At 47.0% G+C, this 14,708-nt stretch overlaps 2 long non-coding RNA genes across 13 annotated transcripts in view; both read left to right on the forward strand.

The window, feature by feature from the left end:
- Nucleotides 1-14,708, forward strand: part of LOC142475501 (uncharacterized) — a 96,695-nt gene that overhangs the window by 24,180 nt on the left and 57,807 nt on the right. The window lies entirely within an intron of this gene.
- Nucleotides 1,775-4,430, forward strand: LOC142475504 (uncharacterized). The gene is made up of 2 exons (XR_012790990.1): nt 1,775-2,276; nt 3,362-4,430. It is a non-coding gene; the product is annotated as an uncharacterized LOC142475504 (long non-coding RNA).

A 14,708-nucleotide genomic window follows, 5' to 3' on the forward strand; every position in this document is an offset into this window, starting at 1 on the left:
CCTGGTTTTCATCATAACTTTCCTGTCACACATTCTCCATCTCTGTTGCTAACATGTCTTCGTCTTCTATTGATCTGTCTGTGGGTATACATCAGGGGTCTGTTCTGAGATCTCTCTTTCTCTCTACATACTATCATTTGGTGACTTCATCAATGCTTTTGGCCTTAGATATAATCTCTATGCGGATGATACACACACAAATCTATCCACCCCTGTTCTCACTCCTGCAATCCAGTCCCTACTCTTGGGTTGTCTCCTGGCTATATGCTCATGGATGGCACTCCACTGCCTTAAACTTAATGTCTAACACTGGGCTCATATTATCCCCTTTCTCCATCACAGTAAACAGTACTACCATCTATCTTGTCATCAAACATGTTGCATAGGAGTAACATTTGGCTCTTCAATTCCATCTCCATTCACATGCACGGCTATGGGTAAAATGTGTTGCCTCTTTCTCTGTAATATTGCCAAGATCTTCCCTTTCCCCTCTCAACCTACTGCTAAAACTCCAATGTATACTGTTATCCTATAGGTTATTTTAACATACTACTAACAGGCCTCCATGCTTCACAACTTTCTCCTATGCAAAACTCTGCTGCTTGAATTATCTCACTTTCTCCCACAACAGTCTCTGCTCATCTCCTTAAATCCCTGTCCTGGCATCCCATCAAGTTTTTGTATCACCTACAAAGTTCTCCTCCTTACCTTTTTGTTAAGGCTCTCCATTAATCTGCTCCTTCTTGCATATCATCTTTGATCTCTCGTTATGCCCTTGCTTGTCTCTTGCACTATAACCATAACTGTCTCCTGTAAACTTCTTTCACCTCTACTGTTCTCTCACTTGCCTGAAACCATTTTCCATCACTGCACCGTACATGTGAAACTTCCTCACACTCAGTATATGCCAACATAACCTCTTCCACCCACATGTAAGACCAATCTTAAAATTCACGACTTAAATCAAGCATTTCAAAAACTTTGACTCGTGGCTACTGTCCCACACCCACAGTCACTGCTAACAACTATTGTTCCCAAGATGTGCTTTCTACTAATTGTACCCACCATAAGGACAAGCATTGTCATCTACTGCACTTCTTCCCCCAACTGCTGCCTCTCTTTAAGTCTTCTAACATTTCTATTAGATTGTAAAGTTCCCAGGGCAAGGATTTACTTTCCTATAATCTGTTTTTATTTGTCGCACTTATTTTTTAATTATTTTTCCCCTCTCCCCTAATGATATACATATAGGTTTTCCTGTCATTTGCATGACAGAGTTATTATGGTTAACTATTGCATCATGTAGACTGCCTTTTCAGTGTGATGTAATTGATTCAGTACTTTGTGTGCAGACTGTGACTGCAGTACAGTGTCACGAACATTAATGACTTGTGTGGTAGAAGCTCTAGAAGGAACACAGCTATGGGAGGGAGGTGGATTTACTTTGGATCACATGGTTTGGCGCAAGGTTCATTGTATGTATGATCATAACCATGCAATGCTTAACTTTTATTTCAGGAGGGAAGAACAGTGAATATTGAAGCCATGTGTTTCTTTTCTGTCAGAAGAGAAATTTTGAAAGACAGTTGAAGAGGAGGAAAATGACTACACAGAGACAGATAAGCAATGTGTATATTTCTCATTTAGTATTTGTCGTTTTGTTGACTCCACACAATCCAGCTGCTAAGGGTTTCGCATTGGACATATTCCCCTCTACTCTACCCTTCCTGTGATCTGTACCATGCAGGTTTTTGTTGATTCAATACATCATGAGTAGAGTGTGGCTGCTGTATGAAGTATTGACCCAAGGACCACATCTACTACCATTCATAACAAGAACATGTGCAGTAGCGCACTGCTGTAGTTCTATGTGTTTTATTAAAGGTTGAAGTGGTGCAATCATATGAATCTGGAGTGGGATGAATCCTGTTTGCATCATATGGTTTCATCTAGGCCAGTAGAGTATATCTCTCAGTACAGGTTACACATGGCATCAGTAGTAGTGATTTAAAGAACAGAAAAAACAAGAGAAACTTCAATGTTGATAACAAAGCCAAGTAATGTTGAAGATACTCCTTTAACTATTTATTTGATCAGTCTGTACTGTCTACTCCCCACACAGCTACTAAGTCTTCCATTTGAGATACATTCACCTCCTACTCTGCACTGCTGTTCTGTCCTCTATTCAGAGATGTGTTCCAGTCATGTTTACCACTCTGAATCACTCTGCAGTCATTGATTCAGCACATCATGGGTAGAGCATGGCTACAGATACAGTAAGCTTTATTTTACCGGCTGATCATCCATAATATTGCATTAAAACATAGAATATTACTCAGTTTCCAAAAGATTCAGTGATGCTAATAATGCAGAATCTTACAACACATCCCATCATAATGCACCAGAGGAAGAAATAATCCTTGCTACACTACCGACACGTTTTATTGAAGCACGGCTAGCACCGCAAGCCGGGGGATGCCCCGGCGTGCTAGCCGCACTCCCTCAGCGTGCCGCGCATCACCGATGCACGGTCACGCGTCATCGGGTGCCTGCGCCCCCTGCACGCGCGTCCAGGGCTCCCCGAGGGAGCACTGGTGTCCCGCGATGTGGGGGACAGCGGCAGGGGGTTCCGGGGGACCCGACGGACCCGGCACCGGAAGGGAGAAAGCCCCGATCGGAGGGCGCTCCTCCGCTGCTTCGGCGTGCGCCCGGCACCCTCCGGCGCGCGCCAGGTTACTGCTGCGGCCAAGAACGGGCAAATGCTCGAATAAACTCGGCCGCAGCAGTATACTGCTGCGGCACAGTTTATTCGAGCATTTGCCCGTTCTGTGCCGCAGCAGTAGCCTGGCGCGTGCCCGAGTGTGACGGGCGCGCGCCGAAGCAGCGGAAGAGCGCCCTCCGATCGGGGCGCTCTCCCTACCGCTGCCGGGTCCGCCGGGTCCCCCGGAACCCCCTGCCGCTGTCCCGCGATCGCGGGACACCAGGGCTCCCTCGGGGAGCCCCTGGACACGCGTGCAGGGGGCGCACGCTCCCGATGACGCGTGACCGCGCGTCTATGATGCACGGCACGCCGAGGGGCGGCCACTAGCAAGCCGGGAGATTTCCCGGCTTGCGGTACCGACCACACTTCAATAAAGTGTGTCGGTAGTGTATCTGTACATTGTGTGACGTTTGGCCTCCATGACCATTGATAGCAAATACATATTTTGTATTGAGCGGCTGTGTTATGATGTAGTTGTTATTGATCATCATTGAGATATAATCACAAGAATCTTATGCAAAGGGAAAATGTCTGCAGCATAGTGGGATTTCAGCTCCCAAACTTCTGTAATATTAATGCAATGTCTTACTTTTATTGCAGTGAACACTGAAGAGACGGATCTACGACAACACTGCACAGGACAAGAGCAAACACTACAAGCAGCAAAATGATCTTGCAGTTGCAAGTATGTTCTGTAATGTGCACAATTATTATTTATGGGCTACACACCACAGTGCTGGACATATTCTGTTAACTTCTACCCCTACCATGGAGATGTCTTCCTGTGATTGATTCAGTACATCATATGCACAGTGTGGCTATGATATGATGGATGGATTTAATGAACCCACCACCCACTGACATCTGCATCATCTTCTGTAAAGTGCAGCAGGATATTATCAGCATTTGGGGTGGTATAATCTGGGGCATCTATGTGCTTTTGTGCCTGGATAAGTTCCTCCAGCTGAACCACCCCCCTATACCTGCCACACAGGCATACTTACAGAGCACACTTACACTTGGAATACACACACACACACACACACACAGACACTGTCATGCATGCAGTGTCCTGTATGCAGAGTACAGAAAGTCTCCACCTTACTCTGGCCCGTACTCATGGCCTATCCCCAGCATCTGTCATCCACAACCTCTGTTCCCTCCCTGTAAAGTGCTGCACTAACACACCTGGGTCAGCGCTGCAGCTGATCACAGTGCCGGATCATGATGTCAATGGGATAGGCAGCAGAGCTGATTGACAAGTCAATCAATGCAGCTCCGCAATATATGCACCAAAAGAGATTTCTGTACCCCCTGTCAGGCTACTCCCTGGGCAGCGACCCTTCTCACCCCTCTCATTCCACCTCTGATCACAATAATCTCTCTTGGAGTGTGTAGCAAATTGGAGTTGGGGGAATCTCACCTCTGTAGTGCATGGTCACAATCTGGGCACTGTACCCAAATATTGGGCAATGTGGCACGTCTTACAGTAGAGAATAGAATAAGTAACTATATTCTTTACTTGTGTATTAAGGAACTTATTTGCAATAAAAATTCAGTCCACCTGGGACCAAGACTTTCTGGTTTTCTGAATAAAGTGGAATTGTTTTCCTATAATTTTATATTCTCTGAAATGTAACATCACAATAAAGTACTCCTATTTTTTTCCTTTGTGCTTTTTTATGGACTATTCCTTTATGTATTTCACTTAATGGGACTAATTACCTTACGATTAGATTTCACTTGTATTTTCTTGGGTTACTCTTTGGAATTTCTCTCTGTGTTCATTTATACTATCTTATTTAGAGCAGTCTTTGCCATTGGACCCCATTTCTTGCCAGAGAGATCTGTAACACAGAGTATTGAAGAGAGTACAGAACAGTGGTGAAGTAGATTTTTATGCTTCTAGGCAGCCTCCCTTCTCACCATGTATTCTGCCCCCGACGGTCTCTTGCACTGCTCCCTCCTACACCCACTCTCCTCACTCTTCCCTCCCCTCCCCGCTATCACTCAATGACCCCCTCTCATTCAATCCTGCTCCCTTACTCCCCCCTCACTCATTCTTCCTTCTGCACACACAATCCTCCCGAATATCACTCCCAAACAACACACACACTAATTCTCCCCACAATACACACTATAATACCTCCTTGTGACGATAGCTTCCACAGGCTTATTAATATTACACAAAAATAATTGGGTTTGAACTGAACGAGGCTTAAGATATAATAAATTGTATTTATTCCTTAGAATATAGGTGAACACAACAGATAATACAGTAACGAACAAGAAGTACACTTACTTAAGGGTTGGGGAATGAGAAGTATGATGTAGCATTTCTTTCAGCAGTGAGGAAATCATTCAGGTGATATCAGGTAACCATATCAGCAAACGAAGACAAAGGATATATGGGTGGACAGCAGTTTATAAACCATTCTCCTTCTATTCTTAACCTTAAGCACAGGGGATTGGTTTCCAATTACCTCCAGCCACTCACTAACGTGGGAAAGCATTCTGACCCATGCCCCCCTGCTAGTTGGCACATGCGCAGTAGAACTCTGGGGGTCTCATTTCTGAAGCCCCACATTTACGTCAGGAATGCCAGACAGTCTACCATTTGGAGTTCTGGCAGGAAAACCTTTGTTGAAAGGTGTTAACTGGAACACTTAAGACCTGCCCTGGTTTGGGCTTCGGATAAACAGTGAGGGTGATAAAACTCTTTGAACAGCACTTAAATCCTAGACATAGCGGCGTCCCCAGGGCCATCTGCTACCTTATGGCCCAAAAGAATCTCTTCTGGGTCTTTGTCCATACCTTAAGATACACTATTAAGCATAAAACATAAACGTATTAAAATATCCGGTTCCGTTAGGTTTAGCAGGTCCAAACTTCCCAGTTCGCATTGCCAGAACTGGGACACCATATGGTCCAAAAAGCGACTTGCTACGACCTAAGAAACCGGAGTTACACCAATGCACATTAAATCATTTTAATACAAAAATCTCCATTGAAAAAGAAATCTCAGCTTTTCACTAAATCCCCATTGAAAACAACGGGCAGCTCCGCCATAGACTTTCAATGGTAAATCGCCGCCATTGAAGTCAATGGGGGTTTTCTGCCATTGAAGTTTATGGGAAAAGTCCCGAACTTCAAGGGGGTCCATACTCCGTCGGGTTGGTCCAAGCGGGTCAAGGATGGTTCTGCAGCGATGCCGGAGCAGTGGCTACAGATACCCCAAACCCTGATCCGCTGAACCCTCCGGAACCGGAGATATGGATTCCTAAAATTCAGCATTTCTCACTTAGTCATTTTTCTGAGCCGTTTCTGCCGCCGCCGGCAAAGCCTATGGCGCGACCCGCTCTATCTGGTTCGACCCTTATCGGGGGTCCAGGATTCGGGGACCCGGTGGTGGTCGAGTGGGGGGACGCTTAGGAACTAGGGGCAAAAAGAATTTTATCCCTAGGTGCCCTAAAACAGTTTATTTCCCCGCTAATTGACGTTGAACTTGACCCAGTGATTTTAGCTCTTTTGAAGGACATTGTATCCGCTTTGCGGTTTGCGGTCTGGACGGCAGCCAACTAGGTTACCTCGAGGCATCTCCATTGAAGTCAATGAGCCCATTGACTTTCAATGGGAAACCGCCGCTCTCCCTCTCGGACGCCACCTGCTGGTCACTACAGGAAACAGGACGAAAACAGCACAAATTCCTATTGAAATGCATTGAGCCCTAATGGCGGCCAATGGGGACCTGCAAAATGGTGCCCGAAAAGGCGGGAAACTTACACAAAGAGCTATAATCATTAAAGAATTATTAACCCTTGTGCTCCCGGATGGATTCTAGTGTGTGTGTGATGCAAACACTGAGTAACCAGACATTACAATGGAACAGGGGAAAATACATTTACATGTCATAACAAGGGTTACATCACATTTCTGGACCTCAGCCCAGTTAACCCCTTGTCTCCCTGGTGCGGTCAGGGGTGGCCAAATGGGGTGCAACCCCTTTAATACCGGGCCACCCCCTCTCTCCCTCTACACCTCCCCTTCTTAATGCGTGTCCTGTGGCCCACTGGCCCTGACGGGGAGTGGGGCACTGCTGGCACCATTAATGAATTCAGTCTCAGAGGGATAGTCCTGGCGTGAAAGTCCATCAGCATTGCTGTTTTCACTACCCTTTTTGTGCTGAATGGTGAATTCAAATTCTTGCAAAGCCAAGCTCCATCTCAGCAGTTTGGCATTTTCCCCTGATACCCTCTGTAGCCAGCTCAGGGGATTGTGGTCGGTAATGACCGTGAAAGCCCTCCCATAGACATAGGGCTGGAGCTTTTTGAGTGCCCACACAATGGCCAAGCACTCCTTTTCAATGGTGGCATATGCCACCTCCCTGGGGAGCAGTTTGCGACTGAGATACACCACAGGGTGCTCTTTGCCGTCGTCCCCCACCTGGCTCAACACAGCCCCCACACCAAAGTCTGAGGCATCAGTCTGAATAAGAAAATGCTTGGTATAATCTGGGGCAGCCAGGATGGGGGCCTCAGCAAGCGCAGCTTTCAGTGCCTGGAAAGCAGTTTCACAGGCAGGAGACCAGGTAATAAGCACAGGCAGTTGCTTCTTAGTCAGATCAGTCAGGGGTTTGGCCACGGCGCTGTACTGTGGGACAAATTTCCTGTAGTACCCTGCGGTGCCCAAAAAGGCCATGACCTGTTTCTTGGTTTTTGGAACAGGCCACTGAACTATGGCTTCTACCTTGGCTGGCTCTGGCTTGAAATGCCCTCCACCCACCCTGTGCCCTAAGTACAGGACTTCTGCCATACCTACCATACACTTAGTGGGTTTTAAGGTAAGCCCAGCCTCCCTGATTCTATCCAGCACCGCAGCTACATGTCCTATGTGGGATTCCCAGGAATTACTAAAGACAGCAATGTCATCTAAGTAAGCCCTGGCATAGCTCTGCATCCCTTCCAGTAACCTATTGACCAGGCGTTGGAAGGTAGCCGGGGCATTCTTCATCCCAAATGGCATCACCAAAAACTCATAGAGGCCACTTGGAGTGATGAATGCTGACTTCTCCCTAGCCTCCAGGGTCAGGGGAATCTGCCAGTAGCCTTTGCTCAGATCCATGGTGGTCAGATACTTTGCCCCCGCGAGTTCATCTAGTAACTCATCCATGCGGGGCATGGGGTAAGCATCTGACACCGTCCCAGCGTTGAGCAACCGGTAGTCCACACAAAACCGGGTGGTTTTGTCCTTCTTAGGCACTAGGACTACTGGACTTGCCCAAGGGCTCTGGGACGGAGTAATTACCCCTAGGGTCAGCATCTCCTCAATCTCTCTCCATACTTGTCTTGACCTCTGCTGACACTCTATAAGCGTGCTTATGCAGAGGCTGCAGGTCCCCTGTGTGTACTGGGTGTTTGGTGAGATGTGTGGTCCCTGGCATGTCAGTGAAGAGGGCGCTATACTGAGCTAGCATGTCCCTGGCTTCTCCCTTCTGCCTAGCACTCAACTGTGCCCCGATCTCTACCTGCTCAACAGTGTTTCCTTGCTTTGCCTCCCCTAGGAGATCAGGCAGAGCATTGCTCGCCGGATCCTCCAGCAGTGGGCTACAAATGGCCATTACTGCTCCCATACTCGGTGCTCTGTATTCCTTTAACATATTAATGTGATATGTCTTGTGCCTCTCAGGCGCTACCTGTACAACATAGTTGCACTCATTCACCTTTCGGATAACCGGGTACGGTCCCGACCAGGCAGCCATCAGCTTGTTCTCCCGAGTGGGTTTGAGAACAAGCACCTGCTGTCCTGGGATGAATTCTCTGCTACGGGCCTGCTGGTCATACCATTGCTTCTGCTTGGTCTGAGCAGCCCTGAGGTGGTCCTGGGCCACCCCCATAAGCATCTCTAACCGGTCTCTGAGATCTACTACATACTGGATCACTGAAGCATCAGTAGCAGTAGTCTCCCCCTCCCATCCCTCACGGAAGAGGTCCAGAGGTCCACGTACCCTGCGGCCATATAGTAGCTCGAAGGGGGAGAAGCCTGTAGATTCTTGCGGTACCTCTCGGTATGCAAACAGCAAGTGCTGCAGGTGAATCTCCCAGTCTTTCCCCTCCGCCTCTATAAAGGTCCGAAGCATCTGCTTCAGGGTACCATTAAACCTCTCACATAATCCGTTTGTTTGGGGATGGTAAGGGGTAGTGCGCTGGTGCTGTACACCGCAGGCATCCCAGAGACAATGTAACAGTTCACTCATGAACTGCGACCCCTGATCAGTTAGGATCTCACTAGGGAAACCTACCCTAGCAAAAATGTTCAGCAAAGCTGCTGCCACTGTCTTGGCACTTATGGTGCCCAGCGCTACCGCCTCAGGGTACCGGGTGGCAAAATCCACCACCGTGAGGATGTAGCACTTCCCTGACCTGCTTGGAATCATGAGGGGTCCTATCAGGTCCACCGCTACCTTCTGGAAGGGTTCCCCTATTATCGGTAGGGGTCTCAGGGGTGCCTTCACACGGTCGCCCACCTTACCTACTCGCTGGCAGGCATCACAGGAGCAGCAGAAATCAGCCACATCCCTGGATGCCCCCGGCCAGAAATAACGCTGCAATAACCGGGCTCGCGTTCTGGTGACCCCCTGATGTCCCGCTAACGGAATAGAGTGAGCTACCCGTAACAATTGCTGTCGGTACCCCTGGGGTACTACTAGCTGTCGCTTACCGGTCAATCCCTTCTCTATTCTCGGGTTCCCTTCTTCTCTGTATAGGAGTCCCTTATGCCATAGGCAGCGCTCAGTGCCCTCCCCTGCCTGAGATTCGGACGCCCGAAGTCTCACGCCGGCCAGGTTAGGGTCTGCCTTCACTGCCTCCCTAAACTGGGCTCCTAAATCTGCCCCCCCCCCAGTCATGTCATTGTCAGGGGAAGGGGACACGGTAAGGGGGAACAGTAAGTCAGCCTGTGGTTGCAACTGATCCTGGCTTACCTCCCTGGGCTCCTCTGTGCCCTCCGCTAACATTGGTCCCAAAGGCTGGGGGACTGGGGTGGCCACCGCCGACATTGCCGCGGTCTGGCTCCGGGTAACCGCCGCCACTGCAGCGGGCTGGGGCACACGGTCGTAGGTGCAGGTCATCGGTCCCAGGTCATTGCCCAAAAGAATTTCAGCATCCAAACCTGGTAAAACCCCCACCTCCCGCACACCCTTGCCCACCCCCCAATACAAAAAAATGCGGGCCACCTGCAGGAAACGTGGCTCTCCGTCAGCCACAGTGATCTGTATCCCAGGGCCTGGGATCAATTCCTCTGGCCGGACCATATCAGGTCGGACCAGGGTCACTGCAGCTCCTGAATCAAGTAAGCCAACTGCTTGCCGGTCACCGACTGTGACCGGGGTGAGATGCTTGCTCCTGCCGTCCGTCTGCTGCAGGTCTGCGCTGTGATGTCCTCCGCTCCTGGCTGTAGGCACTGAAGAAACCGGGGTAGGGGTGACATGGGACGTCTCGCTGGGAGTTGTTTCCATGACCGGTCCTGGTTCTTTGGTGGAAGCCACCCGCACGCGGGCTACCGGCTTTGCAGCTGGGGTGCGTTGCCCTCGATAGGGTCCGTTGGAACGCAGGGGTTCCGGGCAATCTGGTCTGATGTGACCAGTGCTGTTGCAATTGTAGCACCGGCGCTCATGCCGGAGCTCTCCCGCCTTCTGTGACCCGCTGCCCGCAGGCGGCTTTTGGGTCCACTGGGGGGTACTCACAGCTTTCTTGGCCGGCGCCGGTGGGGTTACCGCTTTGGCTGGTACCTTGGCGGTCATCTGGGACCGGCTGACCACATAGTCATCTGCCATCCTCGCCGCCTCGGTGTAGGTCTTGGGCTTTTTATCATACACAAAAGCCCTCACCGCCGGCGGGCACTGCTGCATGAGCTGCTCCTGAAAGATGAGGTCCAGCAGGCGTTGGTAAGTCTTGGCCTCAGAGCCCTCCACCCAGTGTAACCCATACAAAGCCATGCGGGTCACATAAGTGACATAGGTCTCCTGAGGGTGCCTCTCCTCCAGCCGGAACTTACCCCGGTAAGCTTCAGGGGTAAAACCATGCTGAAACAGCAAAAGTTCTTTCAGGTGGTCATAGTCATCAGCAAACTCCTCTGTAAGCGCCATCAAAGTCTGTTTAGCCAAGCTGGAGAGTAGCGGGTCCAGGCGTGCAACCCTATGCTGGGGAAGCACCCCGTACCGCCGGCACTGCGTTTCAAAGTTCCTTAGAAACATGTCAATCCGATCAGTGCCCTCCACATACTTGGTGAGACTGTGCTTGTCCAGTTGGAGTCCATCTCTGGGGGGTCGGACCAGGGGGCAATAAGCGGGTCTGTTCATTGCCATAGAGATAAACGTTAGGGTTAGGGTTAGGGTTAGGGTTATAGGGGAATACGAAAATTTAGGTATGTGACTCATTTGGGTACTAACCAATCAGAGAAGAGTTAGGGTTGAAAGTTAGGGTTGAAAGTTAGGGTTGAAAGTTAGGGTTGACACTTAGGATTATTTTTCTATTTTTGTTTGGCCCAGGGTTATAGGGGAATACGAAAATTTAGGTATGTGACTCATTTGGGTACTAACCAATCAGAGAAGAGTTAGGGTTGAAAGTTAGGGTTGAAAGTTAGGGTTGAAAGTTAGGGTTGACACTTAGGATTATTTTTCTATTTTTGTTTGGCCCAGGGTTATAGGGGAATACGAAAATTTAGGTATGTGACTCATTTGGGTACTAACCAATCAGAGAAGAGTTAGGGTTGAAAGTTAGGGTTGAAAGTTAGGGTTGAAAGTTAGGGTTGAAAGTTAGGGTTGACACTTAGGATTATTTTTCTATTTTTGTTTGGCCCAGGGTTATAGGGGAATACGAAAATTTAGGTATGTGACTCATTTGGGTACTAACCAATCAGAGAAGAGTTAGGGTTGAAAGTTAGGGTTGAAAGTTAGGGTTGAAAGTTAGGGTTGAAAGTTAGGGTTGACACTTAGGATTATTTTTCTATTTTTGTTTGGCCCAGGGTTATAGGGGAATACGAAAATGTAGGTATGTGACTCATTTGGGTACTAACCAATCAGAGAAGAGTTAGGGTTGAAAGTTAGGGTTGAAAGTTAGGGTTGAAAGTTAGGGTTGAAAGTTAGGGTTGACACTTAGGATTATTTTTCTATTTTTGTTTGGCCCAGGGTTATAGGGGAATACGAAAATTTAGGTATGTGACTCATTTGGGTACTAACCAATCAGAGAAGAGTTAGGGTTGAAAGTTAGGGTTGAAAGTTAGGGTTGAAAGTTAGGGTTGACACTTAGGATTATTTTTCTATTTTTGTTTGGCCCAGGGTTATAGGGGAATACGAAAATTTAGGTATGTGACTCATTTGGGTACTAACCAATCAGAGAAGAGTTAGGGTTGAAAGTTAGGGTTGAAAGTTAGGGTTGAAAGTTAGGGTTGAAAGTTAGGGTTGACACTTAGGATTATTTTTCTATTTTTGTTTGGCCCAGGGTTATAGGGGAATACGAAAATTTAGGTATGTGACTCATTTGGGTACTAACCAATCAGAGAAGAGTTAGGGTTGAAAGTTAGGGTTGAAAGTTAGGGTTGAAAGTTAGGGTTGACACTTAGGATTATTTTTCTATTTTTGTTTGGCCCAGGGTTATAGGGGAATACGAAAATTTAGGTATGTGACTCATTTGGGTACTAACCAATCAGAGAAGAGTTAGGGTTGAAAGTTAGGGTTGAAAGTTAGGGTTGAAAGTTAGGGTTGAAAGTTAGGGTTGACACTTAGGATTATTTTTCTATTTTTGTTTGGCCCAGGGTTATAGGGGAATACGAAAATTTAGGTATGTGACTCATTTGGGTACTAACCAATCAGAGAAGAGTTAGGGTTGAAAGTTAGGGTTGAAAGTTAGGGTTGAAAGTTAGGGTTAGGGTTAGGGTTAGGGTTGAAAGTTAGGGTTAGGGTTAGGGTTAGGGTTAGGGTTAGGGTTAGGGTTATAGGGGAATACGAAAATTAGGGTTAGGGTTAGGGTTAGGGTTAGGGTTAGGGTTAGGGTTAGGGTATTAGGGTTAGGGTTAGGGTTAGGGTATTAGGGTATTAGGGTTAGGGTTAGGGTTAGGGTTAGGGTTAGGGTTATAGGGGAATACGAAAATGTAGGTATGTGACTCATTTGGGTACTAACCAATCAGAGAAAAGTTAGGGTTGAAAGTTACGGTTGAAAGTTAGGGTTGAAAGTTAGGGTTAGGGTTAGGGTTAGGGTTAGGGTTAGGGTTAGGGTTATAGGGGAATACGAAAATTTAGGTATGTGACTCATTTGGGTACTAACCAATCAGAGAAGAGTTAGGGTTGAAAGTTAGGGTTGAAAGTTAGGGTTGAAAGTTAGGGTTGAAAGTTAGGGTTGACACTTAGGGTTAGGGTTAGGGTTAGGGTTAGGGTTAGGGTTAGGGTTAGGGTATTAGGGTTAGGGTTAGGGTTAGGGTTAGGGTTAGGGTTAGGGTTAGGGTTAGGGTTAGGGTATTAGGGTTAGGGTTAGGGTTAGGGTTAGGGTTAGGGTTAGGGTTAGGGTATTAGGGTTAGGGTTAGGGTTAGGGTTAGGGTTAGGGTTAGGGTTAGGGTATTAGGGTTAGGGTATTAGGGTTAGGGTATTAGGGTTAGGGTGTTAGGGTTAGGGTTAGGGTTAGGGTTAGGGTTAGGGTTAGGGTTAGGGTTAGGGTTATAGGGGAATACGAAAATTTAGGTATGTGACTCATTTGGGTACTAACCAATCAGAGAAGAGTTAGGGTTGAAAGTTAGGGTTGAAAGTTAGGGTTGAAAGTTAGGGTTGAAAGTTAGGGTTGACACTTAGGATTATTTTTCTATTTTTGTTTGGCCCAGGGTTATAGGGGAATACGAAAATTTAGCTATGTGACTCATTTGGGTACTAACCAATCAGAGAAGAGTTAGGGTTGAAAGTTAGGGTTGAAAGTTAGGGTTGAAAGTTAGGGTTGAAGTTAGGGTTGAAAGTTAGGGTTGAAAGTTAGGGTTGACACTTAGGATTATTTTTCTATTTTTGTTTGGCCCAGGGTTATAGGGGAATACGAAAATTTAGGTATGTGACTCATTTGGGTACTAACCAATCAGAGAAGAGTTAGGGTTGAAAGTTAGGGTTGAAAGTTAGGGTTGAAAGTTAGGGTTGAAAGTTAGGGTTGAAAGTTAGGGTTGAAAGTTAGGGTTGACACTTAGGATTATTTTTCTATTTTTGTTTGGCCCAGGGTTATAGGGGAATACGAAAATTTAGGTATGTGACTCATTTGGGTACTAACCAATCAGAGAAGAGTTAGGGTTGAAAGTTAGGGTTGAAAGTTAGGGTTGACACTTAGGATTATTTTTCTATTTTTGTTTGGCCCAGGGTTATAGGGGAATACGAAAATTTAGGTATGTGACTCATTTGGGTACTAACCAATCAGTGAAGAGTTAGGGTTGAAAGTTAGGGTTGAAAGTTAGGGTTGAAAGTTAGGGTTGAAAGTTAGGGTTGACACTTAGGATTATTTTTCTATTTTTGTTTGGCCCAGGGTTATAGGGGAATACGAAAATTTAGGTATGTGACTCATTTGGGTACTAACCAATCAGAGAAGAGTTAGGGTTGAAAGTTAGGGTTGAAAGTTAGGGTTGAAAGTTAGGGTTGAAAGTTAGGGTTGACACTTAGGATTATTTTTCTATTTTTGTTTGGCCCAGGGTTATAGGGGAATACGAAAATTTAGGTATGTGACTCATTTGGGTACTAACCAATCAGAGAAGAGTTAGGGTTGAAAGTTAGGGTTGAAAGTTAGGGTTGAAAGTTAGGGTTGAAAGTTAGGGTTGAAAGTTAGGGTTGAAAGTTAGGATTATTTTTCTATTTTTGTTTGGCCCAGGGTTATAGGGGAATACGAAAATTTAGGTATGTGACTCATTTGGGTACTAACCAATCAGAGAAGA

Source organism: Ascaphus truei, unplaced genomic scaffold (assembly GCF_040206685.1).
Source record: "Ascaphus truei isolate aAscTru1 unplaced genomic scaffold, aAscTru1.hap1 HAP1_SCAFFOLD_1257, whole genome shotgun sequence".
Lineage (NCBI taxonomy): Eukaryota > Metazoa > Chordata > Amphibia > Anura > Ascaphidae > Ascaphus > Ascaphus truei.